General features: G+C 42.6%; 1 protein-coding gene and 1 pseudogene across 3 annotated transcripts in view; both read left to right on the top strand.

The window, feature by feature from the left end:
* The first annotated feature begins 4880 nt into the window (after positions 1-4880).
* On the top strand, positions 4881-5749 carry LOC118006352 (annotated as a pseudogene).
* A 2612-nt stretch (positions 5750-8361) lies between these two features.
* The window catches only part of LOC118006397 (ciliogenesis and planar polarity effector 1-like), a 136598-nt gene continuing 126455 nt past the window's right edge, over positions 8362-18504 (top strand). The window contains exons 1-2 of one of the 3 annotated variants that reach the window (XM_034999020.1): positions 8362-8574; positions 9360-9467. The gene's annotated coding sequence lies outside the window, so the exon portion shown is untranslated. The remainder of the gene's footprint in view (positions 8575-9359; positions 9468-18504) is intronic. The other 2 variants (XM_034999019.1, XR_004678062.1) reach the window with 2 other exon arrangements.

The raw sequence follows: 18504 nt of genomic DNA, 5'->3' as shown, positions 1-18504 counted from the left end.
CCCTAAGGCTTATTACACATGGTATTCTATGGAAAGAACTGTCAATGCTATGGAAGAGAACCCCGATAGAGAGAACATCATGAAAGTCTGAGGATCACACAATTGAAGATGTTATTGCTGTTATAGAAAAAGCGTTGAAAGCCATCAAGCCTGAAACAATAAATTCCTGCTGGAGAAAACTTCCAGATGTTGTGCCTGACTTCACAGGATTTAAGACAAAATCAAGAAAATATGAAAGAGATTGGATATGGCAAAAAAGGTGGGGGTGGGGGTTGAAAGTTTTCAAGATACGAATCCTGGAGAAATTCAAGAGCTAGTAGCTATCCCACCAAAGGAATTAACAGAAAACACCTTGATAGAGATGATTACTTCCAAACAAATGGCAGATGATGAAGACAGAAGAAGCAGTGCCAGACAAAATGTCTAACTGACATTAGACAATCAGGCAGAAGGGTTCTGGTTATTCGAGACTGCTTTTGATTTCTTTATGACATGGACCTTCTATGATATGGGCACTGAAACTAAAGCAAATTGTGGAAGAAAAATTGGTACCACATAGAATATTTTTAGAAAAATGAAAGAGCAAGAAGACAGAAATTATGATGTATTTCAATAAAGTTACACAGAATGTGCCTGCCTCCCCTCCACCTCCTCCACCTCTTTGCTTCTGCCATCCCTGTGTCTCTGTGCAAGACCGGCCCCTCCTCTTCCTCCTCCTCAGCCTACTCAACATGAAGACAATGAGGATGAAGACCTTTATGATACTCCACTTCCACTTAGTGAAGAGCATATAATCATCATGCTGTACAGTTAAGAAATTTATCTGTTGTGTATGTGTGTGTCTTCAAGTGAAAATCTAATAACTGTACAGTGAGAACTATGTTAAGTATTCACCGTGTAGAATATCGTGTACAAGATGTATATGGAAGTGGATAGCCTTTCCTTACATAGGCATTAGGTGAGTGATAGTTAATATAAAATTAATAATGTATTAATTTTCATACTGTTTTACAGCTTTATTTTCAAAGAATTACATTACCATAGAGTATGCCTCTGTCTCTCATAATTGGAGAAATGTGTATCTGCCAATCATAAAAAAGAAAACAGCTCAATAATTTGGTGAAGGTATTCCTAAAATGATTTTATATTGACAGATCAACTCTTCTGAATTATTTTTGGACTCAGATAATGCTATCTGTGTTTTTCAATACAATTTTATGGGATAGGCAATCGGTCATGACCCTGCCTGTCCATGCCCTTGCAGGTCATGCCAAGAATGCATAGCCATGACTGCTCTTCATCCAGACCATTTTTGAGGGTTGTGTTTGCGGAGATAATGAGTTGGCCTACTTGCCACTGACTATAAAAGTGAGAAATCTCCCAGCTCAACAGTCCTCTCCTGTAACACAACCCACTTAATCCTTCTAGCCACCTATATTGCCCGTGGGAGTTGGGAAGTATGGGGAACCTTGTGGACATTGTACTGACACTCCGGTTACTGCTTTTGCCTTGAGAAATAGTCTCTAACCCCAGGAGTCTCATGGTTTTTGGCAGTCTTCATGAAATAGTAACAAGAGTTTGTTAGTTTGCACAATGAGTAAAATCCCAAACTCTTCACAGACCCTGACAAATAACTTCTGACCACTAAGAATGTTGGTGATGAGGCATTTCTTTTCTTAAAGATTTATCTATTTTTTTAAATATTTTATTTGTTTATTTGACAGAGAGAGACACAGCGAGAGAGGGAACACAAGCAGGGGGAGTGGGAGAGGGAGAAGCAGGCCTCCCGCAGAGCAGGAAGCCCGACATGGGACTCTATCCCAGGACCCTGGGATCATGACCTGAGCCGAAGGCAGATGCTTAACTGACTGAGCCACCCAAGCGTCCCTCTCTCTCTTTCAAATAAATAAATAAAATATTTTTTAAAAAAGAAATAAACAGTAGCTTTAAAAAAAAATAAATGGTAGCTTTCAATATAGGATATTTATTTTTTTAAATTAATTATCTATTTATTTAGGTAATCTCTGCACCCAGTGTGGGGCTCAAACTCATCACTCCAAAATCAAGAGTCACATGGTCTACTGACTGAGTCAGCCAGGCACCCCAATATATGATTTTTTAAGAACTGATTTTGAGGCACCTGGGTGTCTCAGTCAGTTGAGCATCCAATTCTCGATTTCAGCTCAGGTCATGATCTCTGGTCTGTGATTTCAGGCCCTGTGTCAGGCTCTGTGCTAGATGTGAAGCCTGCTTGGGATTCTCTCACTACCTCTCCCTCTGCATGCCCCCTCCAAACAAAACAACAAAACGAAACAAAACCCTGATTTTAATTGAAATAACATACAGAATAGCACACAAATCATAGGATAAGTTTTCTCAAAGTGAACACACTTTGTTACCACCCAGTCGAGATATAGAACCTAAAAGCATATATATTCTTTCCTATGTCCTATCTTGATAGCGGAGGAATTTGGGCCAGTCTTACTTTTTGACCTACTTTTTTTCCTCTACATGGGTTGTCTTTTTCCTTTGGATGGCTTTTCCGAAAGTAAAAATAACAACTCCAATTTCTCTTTAAACAGGAGGAGAATTTAGGACTTGAAATAAAGATTTATTTATTTATTTATTTGACAGAGAGAGAGAGATCACAAGTAGGCAGACAGGCGGAGGGAGAGGGAGAAGCAGGCTCCCTGCTGAGCACGGAACCCCCATCCGGGGGGTGGGGTGGGCGGGCATGGGGGACACTGATCCCAGGACGCTGGGATCATGACCTGAGCCAAAGGCAGACACTTAACTGACTGAGCCACCCAGGTACCCCAGGACTTGAAATTAAAAGGATGCATGTTACAACAGTACTGTTACACTCATCTAAAGATAAAGAACGAACAGCAGCTTGGTAAACTATCAAAGCATCCCAGCACAGTTCATCTGTCAGGTTACACAGTTGTTGTGGGTCTCTTTCTGAAGTGTAGCCTCAGGGACACCTGGGTGGCTCAGTTGTTAAGCGTCTGCCTTCAGCTCAGGTCATGAGCCCAGGGTCCTGGGATTGAGTCCCGCATCAGGCTCCTTGCTCACTGAGGAGCCTGCTTCTCCCTCTCTCACTCCCCCTGCTTGTGTTCTCTCTCTGGCTGTCTCTCCCTCTCTGTCAAATTAATAAATAAAAAACTTTAAAAAAAAAATGAACTATAGCCTCAGAAGAGAAATCAGAGGATGAGTCCCTATTACTGAGATGACATATGGATCCATAGTGCTTGCCATGAGAAATAGTCTTTTGTCTCTGACAACTCTAGCAACTCTAACGGATTGCATAATTCAGTTTAATAGTTCCTGTTGAACTGGAAGATGGTCAAAATGACTTCTGGATACTTCTTCATTGTCTGCCCAAGTACTTGATAAATTGACCCTCCAAATGACGAGCAATGGGAAGCATACTTAAAATATAAAATGGCCACATTTCAGGTGACAGGGAAAAAACATGATTAGCTATTGCTACTGCAATCTTGTAACTTACCTTGTCACAGTGATTAGCCTATAAATGACACTTAACTAAAGCCTAAACCAATCAATGCTTTTTTTTTTCTTTTTTAGGACAAGGGATTGACTCAAAGTGGATATGTGACTTAAATTGTTCCAATCAGAGTGAAGCACAGGTTGAAGAAATAGATCTTTTTTTTCAGGTTGGTGCAGTGTGACAGTGTAGGATCTGAGACATCTGTAGCCTTTTGCTACCATAGCAGAAATGATACTTTTAAATAATATTTTGGGAAAGGGATTCATCATAGCCAAGTTGACACAGTACAAAGCTATCATTACTACCCATTCATTGAATCAGTGACATTCACTTCTTTATATGGAAGATAGATATCGGGGCGCCTGGGTGGCTCAGTCAGTTAAGCATCTGCCTTTGGTTCAGGTCATGATCCCAGGGTGCTGCTATGGAGCCCCACGTCAGGCTCTCTGCTCAGCGTGGAGCCTGCTTCTCCTTCTCCCTCTGCCTGCCCCTCCCCTTGCTTGTGCTCTCTCTCTCTGTCAAATACATAAATAAAATCCTAAAAAAAAAAAAAAAGATAGATACCACCTAGTTTTTTCACAACAGGTTTGTTGCCAGAACACAGGTGTCATACAACTACTGCTAAACCTAAACCAAAATGGGAAAGGAAAAGACTCACATCAACATCATCGCCATTGGACATGTAGAGTCGGGCAAGTCTACCACTACCAGCATCTGATCTGCCAATGTGGTGGGATCGACAAAAGAACTATTGAAAAATCTGAGATGGAGGCTGCTGAGATGGGAAAGGCCTCCTTCAAGTATGCCTGGGTCTTGGCTAAACTGAAAGCTGACTGTGAACGTGGTATCACCCTTGATATCTCCCTGTGGAAATTTGAGGCCAGCAAGTACTATGTCCTGATGCCCCAGAACACAGAGACTTTCTCAAAAACATGATTACAGGCATATCTCAAGCTGACTGTGCTGTCCTGATTGTGGCTGCTTGTGTTGATGCATTTGAAGCAGGTATCTCTAAGAACGGGCATGCCCTTCTGGCTTACACACTGGGTGTAAAAAACGAATTGTTGGTGTTAACAAAATGGATTCCACTGAGCCACCCTACAGCCAGAAGAGATACAAGGAAATCATTAAGGAAGTCAGCACCTATATTAAGAAACTTGGCTTCGGGGCGCCTGGGTGGCTCAGTTGGTTAAGTGACTGCCTTCAGCTCAGGTCATGATCCTGGAGTCCCAGGATCGAGTCCCGCATCGGGCTCCCTGCTCGGCAGGGAGTCTGCTTCTCCCTCTGACCCTCCTCCCTCTCATGTGCTCTCTCTCATTCTCTCTCTCAAATAAATAAATAAAATCTTTAAAAAAAAAAAAAAAAGAAACTTGGCTTCGACCCCAACACAACAGCATTTGTGCCAATTTCCGGTTGGAATGGTGACAACATGCTGGAACCAGGTGCTAACATGCCTTGGTTCAAGGGACGGAAAATCACCCGTAAAGATGGGAATGCCAGTGGAACCACACTGCTTGAAGCTCTGGATTGCAATTGCATTTTGTCACCTACTTGTCCAACTGAGAAGCCCTTGCATCTGCCTCTCCAGGATGTCTACAAAATTGGTGGTATTGGTACTGTCCCTGTGGGCCAAGTGGAGACTGGTGTTCTTAAACCTGGCATGGCGGTCGTCTTTGCTCCAGTCAATGTTACGACTGAAGTAAAGTCTGTTGAAATGCACCACGAAGATTTAAGTGAGGCTCTTCCTGGGGATAACTGGGCTTCAATGTCAAGAATGTATCTGTAAAACATGTTCATCGTGGCAACGTGGCTGGTGACAGCAAAAATGACCCACCCATGGAAGCAGCTGGCTTCATGGCTCAGAGGATTATCCTGAACCAGCCAGGTCAAATCAGTGCTGGATATGCACCTGTGCTGGACTGTGACCCAGCTCACATTGCTTGCAAGTTTGCTGAGGTGAAGGAGAAGATAGATCGTCGTTCTGGAAAAAAGCTGGAAGATGGTCCCAAGTTCTTGAAATCTGGTGATGCTGCCATTGTTGATATGTTTCCGGGCAAGCCTATGTATGTTAACAGCTTCTCTGACTATCCTTCTCTGGGTCATTTTGCTGTTCATGACATGAGACAGACAGTTAATGTGGGTGTCATCAAAGCAGTGGACAAGAAGGCAGCTGGAGCTGGTAAGGTTACCAAGTCTGCCCAGAAAGCTCAGAAAGCTAAATGAATATTATCCTCAATACCTGCCACCCCAGTCTTAATGAGTGGTGGAAGAATGGTCTCAGAACGGTTTGTGTCAATTGGCCATTTAGGTTTCATGTAAAAGACTGGTTAATGATAACAGTGCATTTGTAAAACCCTCAGAAGGAAAGGAGAATGTTTTGTGGACCACTTGATTTTTTTGTGTGTGTATTTAAGTTATTAGTTTTAAGTTATTCGTTTTTAAAATCAGTACTTTTTAATGGAAACAACTTGACCAAAAATCTGTCACAGAATTTTGAGACCCATTAAAACAAAAGTTTATTATTTATTTATTTATTTATTTATTTATTTATTTTTAAAGATTTTATTTATTTATTTGACAGAGAGAGAGACACAGTGAGAAAGGGAACACAAGCAGGGGGAGTGGGAGAGGGAGAAGCAGGCTTCCCGCCAAGCAAGAAGCCCGTTGTGTGGCTTGATCCCAGGACCCTGGGATCATGACCTGAGCTGAAGGCAGACACTTAATGACTGAGCCACCCAGGTGCCCCTAAAACAAAAGTTTAATGAGGAAAAAAAAAAAAAAAAGGAAGATAGATACCACCTAACAAAGTTTTCATTTTCAGTTTCAAGTCTCCAAGTAAAATTACTTGATTCTTGGGTGCCAAATTTGCTCTATTTGGCAGAATAATTACTTAATTCTCATAAGTAATTATTTACAATAATAAAAACTTGAACAATGCAATTGAACAAATGGTCAGGAAATATAAAGAGACAATTCATAAAAGGAAAACTACAAATGGAGAGTAAATATTTGAAAAATGTTCAATCTCACTAGAAATCAAAAATGCATATTAAGATAATGAGTTACCATTATCACCTATTTGACAAAGATTCAAATGAGGCCAATATGCAATGTTCATGATGCTGGAGGGCTGTGAATTAGTATTATGATTAAGAATGTCGATTTTGTAATATACATATCAGGCTCTATCTTGACTTCACATTTGAATCACCTGGGGAAATATTATTTTATTTTTTAAGTGTGATTTTTATTTTTTACATTTTTTTTTTTTAAGATTTTATTTATTTATTTGAGACAGAGAGAATGAGAGACAGAGAGCATGAGAGGGAGGAGGGTCAGAGGGAGAAGCAGACTCCCTGCCGAGCAGGGAGCCCGATGCGGGACTCGATCCAGGGACTCCAGGATCATGACCCGAGCCGAAGGCAGTCGCTTAACCAACTGAGCCACCCAGGCGCCCTTTTTTACATTTTAATTCCAGTAAAGACAGGGGAACTTCTAGAGATTTTATTTATTTGAGAGCGAGAAAGAGAGCACAAGCAGGGGGAGAGGCAGCGAGAGAGGGAGAAAAGCTCAAGCAGGCTCCACGCCCACAGCCAGCCTGACCCGAGACTCATCTCACTACGCTGAGATCATGACCTGAGCCAAATCAAGAGTCTACACTCAAAGGACTGAGCCACCTAGGCACTGCCAGACCTGGGGAACTTCTAAACGCAAGACAAACGTGGGTTCTATCCCGGATCAATCAAATCAGAATCTTCAGTAGTGGACCCCAAGTGCCAACATTTTTTTAAAAGCTCTCCAAGTAATTCTTTTTTTTTTTTTTTTTTAAGATTTTATTTATTTGAGAGAGAGAATGAGAGAGAGCATGAGAGGGAAGAGGGTCAGAGAGAGAAGCAGACTCCCCGCCGAGCAGGGAGCCCGATGCGGGACTCGATCCCGAGACTCCAGGACCATGACCTGAGCCGAAGGCAGTCGCTTAACCAACTGAGCCACCCAGGCGCCCCTCTCCAAGTAATTCTAATATGCAGCCAGAATTGAGAAACACTAAGTCAAAAACTTTAACATATATATTGACTCATTGTTTCTGATATTAAAGAATAAAACCAGATTGTACACAAATGTTTATGTATGAGAACTTCGGTAATGTTATTATAGTGTAAATGGAGAATGAAGCAAATGCTCAATAAAGAAACATTGTAGAATACAAAACAAAATCTCCCAAACCAGGCCCATGACATCAACGTGTAAGAGAAGGGTGAGGAGGGAAACAAAGCATGCCACTGCCTAAGGCATTAAAATTTAAGTTACAGGAAAAAATGCTTTTTCAGGCTAGACAGAACTCTAGAGCTGGTTGTTGGTGACCCCTGTCCCCAATCAGTACGCTGGACTAGGGCTGGGGCAAAGGAAGCCCAAACTATCGTAAACTAACAAGTCACTAGGATGGCGAGTACAGACACGCTTTCCTTAGCGCTGTAGGTTGCACATCTGATCCGTGGAGTGCCTTGTGTGACCCTTTTATTTACGGGTCCTGGGAGGTCTCCACAAGGGAGGTGACATCCCGGGAGTTACACATTAGTCGGCTAGTAAACAGTTCCCGGAAAAGCGCCGCGCAGCTCCTGGGCACTCAAGAGGCCGGCGTCTGAAGCGCGCCGAAGGGATGAACCCCCGGCCGAAGCTGAGGAGACCGGGGCGGGGGGCGCGGGGCGGGCAGTGGGAGCCCGCGCGGGAGCCCGGTAGCGGGAGGCGGAAGCCTGCAGCCGAGAGCTCCGGGCGGCTTGGAAAACGAGGGGCGGGAACACGGAGCGGCAGCGGGAAGAGGAGGAAGGAGGGAGGAGCATCACGAGCTTCCCGCCCGCGCTCCCGGCCGGCTGCGAGCAGGCGCCTTGGCGGTGCCAGCGTCTTCTTCCCCGCCCTTCGCCGTCGCCACGGCGCCGGCTCGCGTCTGGTCTGGGCGGACGGCTGGGCCCTTGGTGGGCGCCCTTCGGCCTCCTCGCCACGCTTCGGGTTTCGCCCTCCGCCTCGCCGCGCCTTCCCCGCCTCGGACGGGCGGGGCCCCGGCCCAGGTAACTGCCCGCAGATTCCCGCCGCTCCCGGCCGCCGCCCCTCCCCGCACTGCGGGGCCGCCCGCGTTCGCGGGCTCCTCGGTCGCTACTTCCACCCTCGCGTCGTGCGCGTCCGCGACCTCCCTCACCCCTCACTCCCCGCCTTCTGCCGCCGCACCCCGGGCCCTCGTCCTTCCCTCGCGCTCGGCCCTCCCCAGCCTCCCCGCGTCGCCCTCCCGCCGCCGCATCCTCGGGCTGACGGAGGCGCGGGAGCTCCGGGGGCCGGGTCGCCCTCCCGCCGGCGTGGGACGACCTCCGGTGCGCGCCAGCCCTCGGCCGGACCCTGGTCCTCCGGCCCCTGGCGGTCCAGGGGGGCGCCGCGGTGAGCACCCCACGGGGCGGAGGGCCGCCCTCCCTCCCAAGCCTACGCCGCAGGGTCGGGTAGAAGACCCCGGAGGGGTCCCTGGGGATGAGCCGGTGATTTGTGCGAGGTGGTCGTGGGGAAGCTTCTGTTCGACGTTCTTTAGTGTAAATTGAGCACTGAGGAATAGATGCGATTTCTTAGGCTCGTCTGTGGTGGAAAAAAACCAGAAGAACTTGAATTATTCTCTGGAAATTGCGTTCGCCAATAAGTTTTGAATAAAGGTACTTTTTTGGGGTAGACTTAACATTTTTCCTCCTCACATATTTTGTGTGATTGAGTTTATTGTTTTTTTAAATTTCTTTCTACCATTAACTAATTTTACTCGTTTCGTGATGTTTACTATGTTTTGTTACTAATTTTACTCGTTTCGTGATGTTTACAGTGTTTTGACTGCCAGTTCTCTGTGAGGCAGAAATAATCTTTGCCATAAAACAGGAGGTGAGAACATCTTTTCGGAGTTCTAAAAGATGAAAGACCATCATCAAATCCTGTAGGACTCTATCTTTACACCTTGAGCCATCTTTTTATCCTTTACATTTTAGTTGACCATACTTCTGAAATATTTTTTTATTATTTTAAAAGCTTTTATTTATTTTATTTATTTGAGAGAGAGAGAGAGCAAGAGCGGGGTTAGGTGCAGAGGCAGAGGGAGCGAGAGAAGCAGACTCCCAGCTGGGCAGGGAGCCAGATGTGGGGCTCCATCCCAGGACCCAGGGATCATGACCTCAGCCGAAGGCAGATGCTTAACCGATTGAGCCACCAAGGCGCCCCCTTCTGAAGTATTTTAAAGCAAATTCCTGGCATAAATACCTAAGTATATACTGTATCTCTCATATCTAGGAGAGGTAAGAACCCTTAAAAAAAAAAAAACAAAACAACCAAACCCAAACCCATTATAGAATTACCACATACCACCAAATATAACATTAATTCCTCAATGCCATCTAATACCCTGTCATATTCAATTTTCATCTTTTTTGAATTTGAAATTCAGGTTTATGGAAAAATTGCAAAAATAACACTAAAGAACTCCTATACTGTTACCCAGTTTGCCTACTTGTTTACGTTTTGCCCATGCTTTTTCCTTCTCTTTATACATGTCACACACACGTTTTTCTCTGAACTATTTGAGAGTCGATTGCATACATCATCCCTCTTTCTGCCTTGCTATTCAAGTAGTACAATATGTATTTCCTAAGAGCAATGATACTCTTTTATGTAAACAAGTACATTTATCAAATTCATGAAGTTTAACATTGATATGTTACTTTTATCTGTGCTATAGTTTGTATTTCCGGTTATGTCAGGTGTCACAATAATATCCTTTACAACGAATTGTCTTTTCTAGTACAAGATACAGTCCAGGATATTTCATTTCATTTAGTTGTCTTATATTGTTAATCTTCTTTAGCTTCGACTAGTTCTTGAGCCTTTGTTTCTCAGGATATTGATTTTTTTTTTTTTAAGATTTTATTTATTTATTTGAGACAGAGAGAATGAGAGAGAGCACATGAGAGGGGGGAGGGCCAGAGGGAGAAGCAGGCTCCCTGCCAAGCAGGGAGCCCGATGCGGGACTCGATCCCGGGACTCCAGGATCATGACCTGAGCCGAAGGCAGTCGCTTAACCAACTGAGCCACCCAGGCACCCAGGATATTGATTTTTTTTAAGGACTAATAGCCCATTTATATCAAAGTCTTCAATATGAATTGGTTTCCTCATGAATAGAGTTAGGTTTGAATTTTTTGGTTGGAATACTATATAAATAATGTTATGTCTTTTTCAAATTATCACAATCAGAGGAGCATGATGTCTCCCTCATATAAGTTGTTAATCCATTTTCTCCACTACCATTTTTTTTTTTCCTGTTCACCGTTATTTTTTCCTTTTTTGCAAATTAAGTACAGTTGACCTTTAAAGCACGTGGGGGTTAGGGGTGCAAACCCCCAATCCCTTGCAGTTGAAAATCTGACTCCGGAAAAACTGAACTACTAATAGCCTACAGTTGGCCATGCCTTACTGTTAACACAAATATTTAACACATATTTTGTATGTTGTATATATTATATGCTGTATTATAGTAAGCTAGAAAAAAGAAAATGGCAATATAGTAAGCTAGAAAAAAGAAAATGGCATTCATAAAATCATAAGAGAAAATACACTTACAGTACTATACCATATTTATTGAAAAAAAATCTGTGTATAAGTGGATCCTCATAGTTCAAACCTGTGTTGTGCAAGGGTCAGCTGCAGTTGTGGGGAAATACCTCCAGATTATGTAAATATCCTGTGCCTTATCAGAATCCTCCCTCTCCCTCTGCCTCGTTTAGCATCTGTTGATGGTTCCTGAATCAAAATGGTGATTTTCCACATCTATCCACATCTTTTCCTGGATCAGTTTTTACTATGATAGTTGTAAAATGATTTTCCACATCTATCCTCAAACCAGTGTGGCCTCATTTATTCTTTATTTAATAGATTGTAACCTGTTGCTCATCTTCTTTATTTTGATGCTAAGAGTGTCTCAAATTTGACCTGTGGGATTTGGCCCATCTATCTTGGTCCTTTTTCTTTCTTTGAAGATTTTATTTATTTATTTATTTGAGAGAGAGAGCGCGCGCGCGCATATGTGCTCGCAAGGTGGGGATAAAGGGGGGGGAGTGGGAGGGGGAAAGAATCCCAAGCAGACTCTGTCCTCACAGCATGGAGCCCTAGGTGTGGCTTGATCCCATAACCCTGAGACTATGACCTAAGCTGAAACCAAGAGTCGGATGCTTAACCGACTGAGCCACCCAGGTACCCCTTGGTCCTGTTTCTTTTTGACATGCCCCCATTATATGTTTGCTTCTTTACTTTGGAACAAGATGTTCCAGGGCCATCTGTTTCCTTCACTATCTCTGCCCTGAAATCAGCTGTTTTTTCAAGGAGCCCTGGTTTCTCTTACTGAGGAATGGTACCTAGAAACCAAAATCTGGGGGTGCCTGGGTGGCTCAGTTGCTTAAGCATCTGACTTCGGCTCAGGTCATGATCTTGGGGTCCTGGGATCAAGCCCCACGTCCTGCTCTGTGTTCAGCAGGGAATCTATTTCTCCCTTTCCCTCTGCCCCTACCCCGCTTGTGCTTTCTCTCTCTCAAATGAGTGGGTAGAATCTTAAAAAAAAAAAAAAGAAAGAAAAGAACCCAAAATCTGGGTGCTAGGTTTGCTCATTGCTACTAGAGTGTCACTGCTTCTATAGGCCCTTTTATTTTTTTTATTTTTATTTTTTAAAAGATTTTATTTATTTATTTGACAGAGATAGAGACTGCAAGAGAGGGAATACAAGCAGGGGGAGTGGGAGAGGGAGAAGCAGGCTTCCTGCTGCGCAGGGAGCCTGATGCGGGGCTGGATTCCAGGACCCCGGGGTCATGACGTGAGCGGAAGGCAGATGCTTAACGACTGAGCCACCCAGGCACCCCTGTATAAGCCCTTTTAGAAGACAGAGCTAGAAATCATGAGTTTTTATACTGATTATCTCTAGTTCTTTTTTTTTTTTTTTTTTAAGATTTTATTTATTTATTTGAGAGAGAGAGAATGAGGGAGAACACATGAGAGGGGATAGGGTCAGAGGGCAAAGCAGACTCCCTGCCGGGGAGCGGGATGCGGGACTCGATCCAGGGACACCAGGATCATGACCTGAGCCGAACGCAGTCGCTTAACCAACTGAGCCACCCAGGCGCCCAATTATCTCTAGTTCTTATCCAGCCCCTTAGGGCTCTTCTTTACCTTTCCCCATTCTTTAATTGTTTTCCATTTCTTCTACAGTGAAAGTACTGGCTCCCATCAACAGATATATATATGCATTTCCTCAGTCCCACCATACACAAAAAATAGCTTCATAATTTCTATACTCCTACCCCTAGGAAAAACAGACCTACTAAGAAGAATTTGAGATTTGTTTCTAGTTCTTTTTATCTTCAGTTTGAGTCAAAATACTGTATTTAAAAGTTACTTGAATTAATCCTTTTTCTTTTCATTGTGGTTATTTTACTCATTTGAAATATAGTCGGATTTGCTTCTCTTTGTATTAGGTTTTATGTCCCCCCCATTCTTGTTTATTAATGTAATTCTAAAAGTCAAAACTATATAGAAAGTTGTATTAAGTATCCCTCTCTCCCTTGCTTTTCCACTTTGCCATCCCCACACCATGGTAGTTAACCTATTTTGTTCATTTGTTTTATTTTCCTGTTTCTTTCTGCAAAATTAAATGATGCATATGTTATTTTCATCTCCTTACATACAAAGTAGCATACTAGGTATACTTTTTTTTTTTAATTCTTATGTTAATCCCCATACGTTACATCATTAGTTCTAGATGAAGTGTTCCATGATTCATTGTTTGTGCATAACACCCAGTGCTCCATGCAGAATGTGCCCTCCTCAATACCCACCACCAGGCTAACCCATCTTCCCACCCCCCTCCCCTCTAGAACCCTCAGTTTGTTTTTCAGAGTCCATCGTCTCTCATGGTTCGTCCACCCCTCCAATTTCCCCTGCTTCATTCTTCCCCTCCCGCTACCTTCTTCTTCTTCTTTTTTTTTTCTTAACATATATTGCATTATTTGTTTCAGAGGTACAGATCTGAGATTCAACAGTCTTGCAAAATTCACAGTGCTTACCAGAGCACATATCCTCCCCAGTGTCTATCACCCAGTCACCCCATCCCTCCCACCCCACCCCCCACTCCAGCAACCCTCAGTTTGTTTCCTGCGATTAAGAATTCCTCATATCAGTGAGATCATATGATACATGTCTTTCTCTGTTTGACTTATTTCACTCAACATAATACCCGCCAGTTCCATCCACGTCGTTGCAAATGGCAAGATCTCATTCCTTTTGATGGCTGCATAATATTCCATTGTATATATATACCACATCTTCTTTATCCATTCATCTGTCAATGGACATCTTGGCTCTTTCCACAGTTTGGCTATTGTGGACATTGCTGCTATAAACATCGGGGTGCACGTACCCCTTCGGATCCCTACTTTTGTATCTTTGGGGTAAATACCCAGTAGTGCAATTGCTGGATCATATGGTAGCTCTATTTTCAACTTTTTGAGGAACCTCCATACAGTTTTCCAGAGTGGCTGCACCAGCTTGCATTCCCACCAACAGTGTAGGAGGGTTCCCCTTTCTCCGCATCCCCGCCAACATCTGTCGTTTCCTGACTTGTTAATTTTAGCCATTCTGACTGGTGGGAGGTGGTATCTCATTGAGGTTTTGATTTGGATTTCCCTGATGCCGAGCGATATTGAGCACTTCTTCATGTGTCTCTTGGCCATTTGGATGTCTTCTTTGGAAAAATGTCTGTTCATGTCTTCTGCCCATTTCTTGATTGGATTCTTTGTTCTTTGGGTGTTGAGTTTGATGAGTTCTTTATAGATTTTGGATACTAGCCCTTTATCTGATATGTCATTTGCAAATATCTTCTCCCATTCTGTCAGTTGTCTTTTGGTTTTGTTGACTGTTTCCTTTGCTGTGCAAAAGCTTTTTATCTTGATGAAGTCCCAATAGTTCATTTTTGCTCTTGCTTCCCTTGCCTTTGGCGATGTTTCTAGGAAGAAGTTGCTTCTGCTGAGGTCAAAGAGGTTGCTGCCTGTGTTCTCCTTTAGGATTTTGATGGACTCCTGTCTCACATTGAGGTCTTTCAACCACTTGGAGTCTATTTTTGTGTGTGGTGTAAGGAAATGGTCCAGTTTCATTCTTCTGCATGTGGCTATCCAATTTTCCCAACACCATTTGTTGAAGAGACTGTCTTTTTTCCATTGGACATTCTTTCCTGCTTTGTCGAAGATTAGTTGACCATAGAGTTGAGGGTCTTTTTTTTTAAAGTAGACTCCACACCCAAAGTATGGCTCAAACTCAAGTTCATACATGCTTGCTGTACCAACTGCGCCAGGCAGACACCCGTATATATGCACTTTTTCACTTTACTTTTCTCTTTTTTTTAAAGAGTGAAGCTTGTTTTATTTATTAAAATATTTATTTGTCAGTGAGCAAGGAGCCAGATGTGGGACTCGATCCCAGGACTTCGGGATCATGACCTGAGCCAAAGGAGATGGTTAAGGACTGAGCCACCCAACCATCCCTGCACTTTACTTTTTTCCATTAACAATATATTTTAGGGGGCACCTGGGTGGCTCAGTTGGTTAAGCGACTGCCTTAGGCTCAGGTCATGATCCTGGAGTCCCAGGATTGAGTCCCACATCGGGCTCCCTGCTCAGTGGGGAGTCTGCTTCTCCCTCTGACCCTTCCCCCTCTCACGTGCGTGCGCGCATGCTCTCTCTCTCTCATTCTCTCTCAAATAAATAAAAATCTTAAAAAAAAACCCAAAAAACAAAAAAAAACAATATATTTTAGAAATCACAGTTCATAGAGATCTTCCTTTTTTTTGAGATCTTCCTTATTTTTGGCAGCTGCTGAATACCTATTTCTAACTGGTTTATTTAAATTAAGGTCCAAAAAAGATCTTCACATATTGCTTTTGGTTATTATGTCTCTTAATACTCCCCTCCTTATGTATATGCATATCTATATCTATATAATAATATCCAGTTTCTCCCCCTTGCCCCCCTTTAAAAAAGATTTTATTTATTTATTTATTTTAGAGAGAACACATGTGAGTGGGGAGAGGGGCAGAAGGAGAGTGAGAGAAAGAGAGAATCTCAAGCAGGCTCCCCACTGAGTGTGGATCCCAGCTTGGGGCTCTATCTCACAACCCTGAGATCATTGAACAGCGCTGAAATCAAGAGTCAGACGTTTGGGGCGCCTGGGTGGCTTAGTCGGTTAAGTGCCTAACTCTTGATTTCGGCTCAGGTCATGATCCCAGGGTCCTGGGATTGAGCCCTGCATCGGGCTCCCTGCTCAGCGAAAGCCTGCTTCTCCCTCTCCCACTCCTGCTTGTGTTCCCTCTCTCGCTGTGTCTTTCTCTGTCAAATAAATAAATAAAATCTTAAAAAAAAAAAAAAGTCAGATGTTTAACTGACTGAGCCACCCAGGTGCCCCTCTCCCCCTTCCCTTTAAAATACCATTTGTTTGTTGAAGAAACTGTATCATTTATCCTATAACATTTTTTACATTCTGAATTTGGTTGATTTTATTCTCCTTTGTGTATTCAATATGTTCCTTTATTTTCTTTACTTCTTGTCAATTGGTGTTTAGAGTCAGATACAGATTAAGGTTCAGTTTTAAATTTTTTATCTTTTTAAGAATATTCCAGTCGTGCCTTTGTGCGTGCCTTTGTGTCTGCCTTTGGCTCAGGTCGTGATCTTGGGGTCCTAGGATTGAGGGGAATTAGTGGGGAGTCTACTTCTCCCTCTCTTTCTACCCCTCCCCACCCACTGCTCATGCACAGTCTCTTTCAAATAAAATCTTAAAAAAAAAAAAATTTCATAGATAGTTCTGTGTACTTCCCATCTACATAGCAACATATCAGGAGGAATATAATGTCTTTTTCTCATAGTTAGTAATTTTAAGATTGTAGGTCATGTCAGTACATCTAATAAAGTTCTCCATCTACTTTCACCTAATAGTCTTAGCAACCACTGACACTGTTGACTAGATCTGTTATTTCATTAGGAACTGCAAATGATGCTTTTCTAATGAAATCATTCCTCTTGCATTTGGCTAGCTTTTCTTTAAAAAGATTTAATTAATTAATTAATTAATTAATTAAAGATTTTATTTATTTACTCGACAGAGAGAGAGCACAAGTAGGCAGAACGGCAGGCAGAGGGAGAGGGAGAAGCAGGCTTCCTGCTGAGCTGGGAGCCAGACGTGGGGCTCGATCCTAGGACCCTGGGATCATGACCCAAGCCGAAGGCAGCCGCTTAACTGACTGAGCCACCCAGGCGCCCCTATTTATTTATTTTAGAGAGAGTGTGTGTGCACAAGCGGGGGAGGAGCAGAGAGGGGGAGGAAGAGACTCGAAAGCAGGCTCCCTGGTGAGTGCAGAGCCCCAAATCGGGGCTCCATCCCATGACCCTGAGATCATGACCTAAGCCGAAATCAAGAGTTAGGCGCTTAACCAACTGAGCCACCCAGGCACCCCTGGTTAGCTCTTTTTAAAGAATTTCTTGGGCGCCTGGGTGGCTCAGTTGGTTAAGCAACTGCCTTCGGCTCAGGTCATGATCCTGGAGTCCCAGGATCGAGTCCCGCATCGGGCTCCCTGCTCAGCAGGGAGTCTGCTTCTCCCTCTGACCCTCCCCCGTCTCATGTGCTTTCTCTCTCTCTCAAATAAATAAAGTCTTAAAAAAAAATAATTTATTTGATTTCTTTTTATTTATAATTTTATTTATATTTAAAGTTTATAAAAATGGTGTGTCAGGAACTCGTCATTTAGATTATTAGGGTTCTAAGCAATTGAAAAACAATGTTACAGTATAAAATATGAGGATGGCTAGCATCTTAATAGGTCCTCTTTGCTATACTTGAATAGTTTTTTATTTAAGCTTATTTTATAAAAAAATTCAGCTACTTTCTTTTTAAAGATGACATTAATGATACCAAATAAATTCAACTTTTTTGGATTTCATAAACTAGAATTAGGAATATAGAATTTTTTAAAAAGGAAAGAATAAGGCTATGATTGAATATAGACCAATGGCCAAATTACATATGATTTCTCAATTTTTTTTTTTTTTAAGATTTTATTTATTTATTTGACAGAGAGAGACACAGCGAGAGAGGGAACACAAGCAGGGGGAGTGGGAAAGGGAGAGAAGCAGGCTTCCCGTGGAGCAGGGAGCCTGATGCGGAACTTGATCCCAGGACCCTGGGATCATGACCTGAGCCGAAGGCAGACGCTTAACGACTGAGCCACCCAGGCGCCCCATGATTTCTCAATTTTAAAAATAAAGAAAATTAATTTGGAACAGTCAGAAACTTATAGGAAAATTACATATATAGTACAAGGAACTATTTTTCATGAATCATTTGAGAGTGAGTGACAAACTGATGTTCTCTTACCTCTGAATATTTTAGTGTGTATTTTCTGCAAACAAGGAAATTACCTACATATGTGGAAGACACCCATCAAAATCAGAAAATTAACATTCATACATTATAACCATATCATCCTTAGTTTCTATTCAAGTTTTTCCAGTTGCCAATATTGTCCTTTATCATGAAAAGATAAAATTTACAATTACTCATTGCAACTCAGTTATCAGGTTTTCCACTTGACCAGTTTCTTGATCTTTTTCCCAACTTCCATAACCTTGAAACTTTTGAAGATTTCAGATCAATTATTTTGTAGGATGTCCCTCAATTTGGGTTTGCCTGATACATCCTTGTGATTAGATTCAGGTTATGTATCTTTAGCTCATGTGTGACAGAGACATTTTTCTCATTTTATGTATTAGGTGACATATGATCTCCAGTTGTCCCATTTCTGATAATTTTCATTTTGATCACTGGATTACATGGAGTCTGCCTGGCTTCTTCATTATAAAGTTACTCTTTTCTTTTTTGCAATTAATGAGTACTTTAT

Source organism: Mirounga leonina, unplaced genomic scaffold (assembly GCF_011800145.1).
Source record: "Mirounga leonina isolate KUSES-001 unplaced genomic scaffold, KU_Mleo_1.0 Mir_96, whole genome shotgun sequence".
Classification (NCBI taxonomy): domain Eukaryota; kingdom Metazoa; phylum Chordata; class Mammalia; order Carnivora; family Phocidae; genus Mirounga; species Mirounga leonina.
Note: the sequence above shows the minus strand (reverse complement) of the source record. Positions and strands in the feature narration are given on the sequence as shown.